The sequence below is a fragment of the Medicago sativa genome, chromosome 3, assembly GCF_051527215.1.
Source record: "Medicago sativa cultivar Bolivia chromosome 3, Bolivia_mono, whole genome shotgun sequence".
Classification (NCBI taxonomy): domain Eukaryota; kingdom Viridiplantae; phylum Streptophyta; class Magnoliopsida; order Fabales; family Fabaceae; genus Medicago; species Medicago sativa.
The window spans coordinates 95202367-95210937 of NC_140751.1; the positions used below are offsets into that span (position 1 = coordinate 95202367).

The 8571-nt window shown below is 37.1% G+C and overlaps 1 pseudogene; it reads left to right on the plus strand.

Annotated features, from left to right (window-relative positions):
• Nucleotides 1-1389: 1389 nt before the first annotated feature.
• On the plus strand, nt 1390-3967 carry LOC146942295 (uncharacterized; annotated as a pseudogene).
• Nucleotides 3968-8571: the final 4604 nt, after the last annotated feature.

The following is an 8571-nucleotide window of genomic DNA, read 5'->3' on the forward strand; positions in this document are numbered from 1 at the left end:
TTTCTGGAGGGCTTCTAAGCCTTTAGGAATATTATGACGGTTCAATACATATATACAAAGAAAGACACACACATAGAGTGAGTGAGTGAGTGAGTGAGTGAGTGAGAAATAGGGAATGGTGCAAGTGGAGTTGAGAACGAAACCATGTAGCCACTCAATATTTGCATCAACAAAGACAGAGAGAGAAAGTTAAATAGTATGTGGGTTGAGATAATAAGAGTGAAAAGAGGATTGTGTTTGGTTAACAGAGGAAGGAAGGTGAAGGGGCTGGATTGCTGGGTGGGCCATTTGGGAAAATTCTAAGATTTGGGTATTTTTGTAATTTTCTTAGTAGAGAAAAAAAATAATTTTTTTTTGGGGTGGGTCATGGCCCACCTCAGCCCAAACCATGCTCCGCCACTGGACACAAGATAAGAAAATAAATAAAGAAATTTAACTTTGAAAATTGTGCATTCAAAACCTTAAAAAGCTTACCTTTTCAATACAATACTTATTGTTTAATTCTATTTTAAGATTATTATCTTGTGCCATAAGGGCACAAGTTAACATTTTCCTATAATATAGATTAAAAGTATAAGTATAGATTAACATATATTGACCATATTTTGTAGTTAATTCCGTCAACTAAAATCATTTAGATCAAATCTGGAAGAAAATTGCTTTTTTGACAAAGAATACTTCCAATTGACACATGGAAATGACCATATTGCCCCTGGCGGTAGTTAACTACCGCTGGGAAACACGCTGGCAGTTAACTGCCGCTGGTACCCAGCAGTTGTTAACTACCGCTGAAGCCTTTCCCCCCAAAACCAGCAACCCCTGCCTCACCTATTCATTCATCACCTTTCTCATTCCAAAACCATACCCAAAAAAAATCCTCATTTCAAATTTTTTGTGTCAAAATCATGCCTCCAAATCATTGATGATCGATTGCTAAGACGTTTCTACACACAAAATGCATCAAAGAACAGGTATTACAACGTTAAAATCCATTGCATTTGATTGATTTTTCTGGTTTTTTTTTTTGCACTGTCACGCGTTGTAGCGGCAGTTAACTACCGCTGGGAGTGAGCGGCTGTTAACTGCCGCTAGACACTTAGAAAAATTTTCAAAATTTTCTAAGTGCAGTAGCTACTGCCCAAATAGTGTTTTTTCCATTTTTTTCTTTTGTTTTTTTTTGTTTGTTTATGTTAATATATGATATTACATAGAAGTTTATTAATTAGTTTAGTAATTGTATATTGTTTATTTATAGATAATGTTGAGAATGCGGGTGATGATTCGGGTGATCGAAAACCTAGAGTTGTCGATTCCATTAAGGTTGAAGCTCCCGCTAAGGTCAAAGTCTCCGTTAAAGTTGAGGCTTCAAGCGTCAATTCCGATGTGTGAAAACTTCGTGACAACGAAGTGGACACGACTCATTTCTTTTCAACCGAAGACACATGGAAAGATAAAAACGAATTGCTCGGTTGGGTCCGTCGACAAGGAAATAGGGCTGGATTTACGGTTATCATTAGGAGATCTTGTGAAGGAAGAAATGCTATGTTGGAGTTGGTTTGTGAACGGAGTGGCGAGCACAAAGTACCGAAGACAAAAGTGAAGAATGAAACAATTGGATCAAGAAAGTGTGGGTGTTTGTTCAAGGTGCGTGGATATGTCGTTAGGGAAGACAATGCTTGGAAATTGGCCATTCTTAATGGCGTTCACAACCATGAGATGGTTCCGTATGCAGCAGGCCACCTTCTTGCTGGAAGATTAATGGAGGACGACAAGAAGATTGTATATGACTTGACCGATTCTTCGGTGAAACCAAAAAATATTTTGACAAATTTGAGGAATAAAAGGAAAGAGTCCATGACAAATATCAAGCAAGTCTACAATGAACGTCACAAATTCAAAAAGGCAAAAAGGGGTGACTTGACGGAGATGCAATATCTAATCTCAAAGTTGGAAGAGAATGGATATGTTTATTACATAAGAGAAAAAAAGGAAAGTCAAACCGTTCAAGACATATTTTGGACTCATCCAAAATCGGTAGAGTTGTTTAACAATTTTCCGACTGTTTTGATAATGGATTCCACGTACAAAACCAACTTGTATAGGATGCCATTGTTTGAAATAGTTGGAGTCACCTCAACCTATTTGACATATTCGGTTGGTTTTGCATTTATGACTAGGGAGAAGGAGGATAACTTTACTTGGGCTTTGCAAATGTTGCTTAAACTTCTTGGACCAAATAGCGATATGCCTAAGGTGGTAGTGACCGACAGGGACACGGGTATGATGAATGCCGTAAAAAATGTTCTCCCCAGTAGTAGTGCAATACTTTGTTATTTCCATGTTGGCAAAAATGTTAGATCAAGAATCATCACCGATTGCAAAGTTAAACAAAATGTTGTTGTGGTGGATGGCCAAAAGAAGATTGTCGACAAGGAGAAGCATAGTAAGTTGGTTGATACCATATTTGATGCATGGGAAAAATTGGTTGAATCTCCTACTCAAGAGTTATATGCGGGTAATCTAGTGGAATTCCAAGATGCTTGTAAGGATCATCCAAAGTTTCTTCACTATGCTCAAGAAACCATTTTGAAGCCTTTCAAGGACAAACTAGTGAGGGCATGGACGGACCTTGTGTTACATCTTGGGTGTAGGACCACGAATAGAGTTGAAGGAGCTCATGGTGTGGTGAAGGAATATTTGTCCACCTCCAAGGGTGATTTGGGTACTTTTTGGCATAAAATAGATGAGATGTTGGCAAACCAATTTGGGGAGATAGAATCATCGTTTGGTAGGAGCGTTACAGTCTTGGAACATCGATACAAAGATGTCACTTTGTACTCCGGGTTGGGTGGTCACTTGTCTAGACAAGCCATGCATTTTATTTTTGTGGAAGAAGAGCGTGCTAGGAGAACCTTGCGCATCGAGAAGAAAACTTGTGGTTGTGTTCAAAGGACGTCGTATGGGCTACCTTGTGCATGCTTCATTGCTACGAAAATCCGTCACAACATGCCCATTCGATTGGATGAGATACACCCGCATTGGCATAAGTTGCACATGGGTGAAGAACAAAGTAATGAAGATTTGTTTTCGGTCGCGGAGGAGTGGTGTGGTATCCAAGAACGTCTCCAAAGAGTTCCGTTCCAAATGAAACTAGAAATCAAGGAGGCTTTGCGGTTGTTAGCGTTTCCGGAGACCACATTGTTGTCACCACCTCCAAGAAAGGTGGCAACTAAAGGAGCTCCCAAAAAAATCAAAACCACACGTGGTAGGATCCCATCTATGTGGGAGACTATTGATTCTCAACATCCGGAAAGTCAATCTTCTCCACGGAAGAAGATTGACTTTCCGGAAAGTCAATCTTCGCATTGGCATTTCTCCGGTTCCGGTTCCTAAGCCTAGCTTGGTTTCAACAAGTTATGATCCATCCAATCCTATGTATTACATGCCAAAATTCATGAGACCATACATTGAGAGAGTTGTGGATCTTATTGGTGACAGGCATTGTGGGTTTAGGGCTATAACGGAAGCTTTGGGTTTGACGCAAGAAAGTCATGTTATGGTGCGGAAAGCACTTATTCAAGAGTTGAAAGAGCATAGGAGCAAATACATCGAGATATATGCGAGCGAGGACCGTTACAACTACATCTTGGATGAATTGTATCCTCCCAAAAATCCTAGTAGCTTTGCACCTCCCGACAAATGGTTGACATTGCCGGATAAGGGACACATCGTTGCATCATGTTACAATAGGCCGGTGTTAGAGATGACTACATGGAAAGACTACATCTCTGAGACTTTTTTCCCACTTAGAGGACGGCCTCCGGTTAACCCGAAAAGTTGCATGATTTGCCTTGGTCTAATCCCAAATCATTTTGTCCTTCTTTCACTAAAAGATGGGTGCCCACTACCTCCAACATCCCCGGAGTGGAGAAATCACAGGAGCGAAGAGGCGGCTGTTATACCCTAATTTTGGACCTAAAAATACTAACTCAAATCTTCTTTTCTTGCATTTCAAGTCATTTGATATGTCTCTGAGCAATTGCATCTTTCTCTGCTTCCTTTTTCAATATTACTTGGAAAATTCACATAAAAGGGCATTTTAGTCATTTCCTATGTTAAAATTTCTTTCAATCTTTTAAAAAAAAAAATTGTTTGAGTCCTTTCAAATAGTTTGAATAAGTCTTCATTTCAATTCTATGTCAGAATCCATTTCAAAAATTGTATTTGAAGTCATTTTGAGTCAGTTTAGCCCCTAGGGGCATTTTAGTCTTTTCATGTGTCAAAACTCTGTTCAAATTTTGAAAATTGTCTCTGAGTCTATCAAATTGGTTTAAATAAACTCTTGCTTCAATTCTCTGTTAAAAATCATCTTAAAATTGCATCTGAGTCATTTTTAGTCGTTTTAGTCCCTAGGGGCATTTTGGTCATTTCACACAAAATTTTGGCAGAGAGAGGTTGATTTAAAGTACCTCATTTAGGTAATTGGTTCGTTTTAGTCCGTTTTGTCATTTTTAATCGTTTCACTTTACGTTCATTTCGAATTACATTTTTTAAATTCAATTTTATTATTTTTTGCATTTTAGTCCTTTTGTGTCATTTTGCATTTTGGTCCTTGTCTTTTATTATTTTGCAGATTAGTCCTTTTGGTCCAAATTTGCAGTCCAGTCCACATGTCAATTTTTCATTTGTCCAAAGGGAGTTAGTTACAGTCCAGTCCACGTGGCAGTGTCCTATTGGTCCAGATATTCCAGTCATCAGCTATAAAAGCCACTTCATCAGTCAAAGTTAAATAGAATTCACACTTTCCAAAAAAAAACAACACAAACAGAATTTTCCATTTCTCTCTCTGCATTTTCGGATCAAAGCACAAAGTTCTTGATGAACTTGATGAATATTCATCAAGAACACCAAGAACATCAACAACAAACATTTTCAGAAATTCGAATCTAACCACCTCTAACAAACTCAAACAGCCACAAACTCATCGCAAACCACCACAAACTCATCGCAAACAGCCACAAACTCATCGCAAACCACCACAAACTCATCGCAAACCACCACAAACAACACCAAAACCGAATCACAGTGACGAAATCTGCGAAACGGTTTCAGCAACAAGTTCAAGCTCAATATCACAACTCACGAATTCAGCAAATGGAAGCCAGATCCGAACTCATCACATGAACAACAACACAAGCATTTTGTACGAACGTCAAGAAAGTCCAGAACAACACATGCAAAGCTAAGATCGTGAAAGAGCAGCAAGAAAAGCTAGAAGTGCTTCAAAGATTCAAAAGCTTCGATACAAGCTTTGAGGTAAACACTCTACAAATCTCTCGTTATAATCTCGTTCCTAAGTGTTTTCACAAAAAGTGCCGAACCTAAAAACTTAGATCTAGGTCATATCTGCGATTTTCGTTAAAAAAAGTGTGAAGATTCGAGTGGAGGAGAAGAAAAGGAGTGGTTTCCATAAAAAAAAAATTTGGAAAAAAATAGGTTAGGCTCTTCCGACGCGGTGGCTTCGCCGCCGGAAACCGGCCGGCCGCCGCGTCGGAACTCTTTTCTTCTCCTTCCCCGTTCAGCCTATCCTAGAGAGAGAGGGAGAGAGTTTGAAGGTTAGAGAGAGAAAGTATGGGAGAAATGAACCAAGAAACCGGTTCATGGCCTTATATAGGCCACCGAACCGGTTCAGCCCATGGTTCGACCCGTTGCTTGCTCCAACCCGATCCAGTGGCCACCTTAGGCCCAACCTCCACGAGTTGCTATGCGCCCCCCCCCCCCCCCCCCCTCGCATGTTCCTGCTGATTCCTTGCTAGTTACACCCTCCTTGAAATTACTCATAAAAATTCTTAAAAGCTTTTTCATATGTTCTTGATATTTTGCTTGACCTTATTGTGATGTTTCTATATGTCAAAACCTGAGGAAAACATATGTGAATTTTTTTTTGTTAATTTGTTTACTATTTTTTTGTTAAAATTTGCGAATTTTTGTATATTTTTGAGCCTAAAAATCCTTTAAAAATTCCTAAAAAAATTCCTATGTGTTCTTGATCATTTTCTGGATATTTTTGTGATGTTATCATGTGTTAAATCTTGGTTAAAAAATGTGTGGTATTTTCTTGTTGATTGTTTACTATTTTTGTTAGAAAATTGTGAAGTTTTATATGTTTTTTGTGCCTAAAAATTCTTTAAAAATTCTAAAAATTTTCATACACGTTTCTTGATAGCTTTGCGGTATTTTTGTGATGATCTTTGCATATTAAAACTTGGAGAGAATAATGTGATGACTTTCTTGCTATTTTGTGATGTTTTATTTTAAAATTTTGTGAAAATTGTTTGATTCTAATTCTAATTTCTTGATAAAGGTTTGTGACCTATATCACATGATTTTGTGAAGTTTTAGCTACTGTTTGTGTGTGTCTTTGCTACATGTGTATGAATTGTGTCCAATTGCTTGGTTTGCAAGTTATGTTTGTGAATAAATGATGCAAATATGCCTAGATACATCATAATTCTTGACTTGAATGTGTCCTCATAATTCTCACCTTATTGATTACAATAAAGCCTTTGAAACCTTGTCATGATGTGAGGATTATAGGTCATATACTTGTCTTGATATTATGGTAAATGTTAGGTGATTTTAGTTACTTTTAGGTTAAAATTTTATTAACTTTTGCCAAGTTTTTTTAGCATTTCTTTTGCTTATAACTTTCAATTCCTATTATTCCTTATGCCACTAACTATTTCATTTCATGTTTCATTCATTCATAAGCATTCCATACTTCATCTTATTTCTTGCACTTTAAGTTTCACCAAAAATTAGAATGTAAAACTTAGGAATTTTGTAATATTTTTCCTATGCTTTTAATTTCTTGCAAGACCATAGAATGTATCTAGGCCAATGATGTAAAGGACAATGGACTCTAATGATGTACACCGACACAAGCACCGACACATGCACACACATCACTTTAGGTATATGGCTAGGATATGCATGTTTAGATGTATGTTTAGGATTGTATGTTTAGATGAATGCTTAGGCTTTACACTTAGAAAAATCTCTTTTCAAAAAATATGAACAACATCACTCAAATTCTTTTTTCATAATAAACCTTGGGATCAAAATCCCATTGTATTTTCCTTTTATTTTCTTAATCAAATTTCAATGAATTTTAATCATACTTTGACCTTCATTTTGTAAAATAACTAATTCCACCTCATTTTTTCCAATCTTATGCCCTTGAGGCCTCTTTTCCCATTCTTCAAAATTCCAATTTTCAAACTTAAAATCAACCAACAAAAAACAAAAAACATTTTTTGGAAGAGAACTACGGTGGATTTGATCCCTTAAACGGGTACGTAGGCAAGGAATCAAAATTCCTTCAATTCAAATAAAATAAAAATTCAAACACATTCTTCTCCCTCCAATTCTTCATTTAGAAAACCTTTACGCTTAATATCACTTTCAAAATAGCATTTAAAAATAAAGCGCACGTGTAGAAAATAAAGACGGTTCCTATAGGATACTATAGTCGTTATGGGTGCCTAACACCTTCCCATAGCGAAATCAACTCCCGGACCTCGATTCTCAAGGGTTTTGCTTACTTTTTCCCTTCCCAAGAAAAAATAAGATATCACCGGTTAAAAGGTTCAAACGTAATCAATGTTTGACACCCGAAAACCAAGATAAAACAGCGGCAACATGGGAGGATGAATTTTTGGATCAACACGATCGTTTCCAAACACTCATGGACATTGAGCTCAAAGAGAGACCGGTTCCACCAAAAAAGCCAACAAATGAAGACAATCCAATTATGTTTGATGACACTCCGGTTAAAGAAAACACCGAATTTGAAGATGTTCTGGAACATTTAGATGATTTGCTTTTATTAGATGAAATGTGACACTTTTTGGTCGGTGTTAATCCGTTTTTTGGTTGATACGCGCCGACATATTTTTTTGGATATATAATGTAATGACCAATTTTTTGGGTGATATAATGTAACTAACCTTCAACTATTTATATGTATATCAATATATTTGAGTTTCGCATTTATTAGTAATTAATGTACATTACGTGTAATGTTTTGCATAATGTGGAAAATTTGATGAATTTCAAACAATTGTTAAACGTTAACGCATTATCGGTTTTGTGTAATGTTACCGAATAATTGATAAACTATGAAATGTTGATGTTTGTGATTGCTGGATGTTGTTGTTTCGGTTTGATTTCCTCCGGAATTGCCGTTTGAAATTACAGGTAAAACATGACACATTTCCTGAAAAAACCAGTTACAGACTGCACTGGTTCTGTAACTGGTGTGAGCGGTTGTTAACAACCGCTGGGTACCAGCGGCAGTTAACTGCCGGCGTGTTTCCCAGCGATAGTTAACTACCGCCAGAGGCAATATGGTCATTTCCACGTGTCAATTGGAAGTATTCTATGTCAAAAAAGCAATTTTCAATCTGGAAAGAATGATTGAAGCTGTGTTGTGGGTCTAATTAAGCTCGTGGACTGCTGACTACTGAGAAACAACAATATGTTTTCCTTTTCGCAGCACAAAATTTTCTT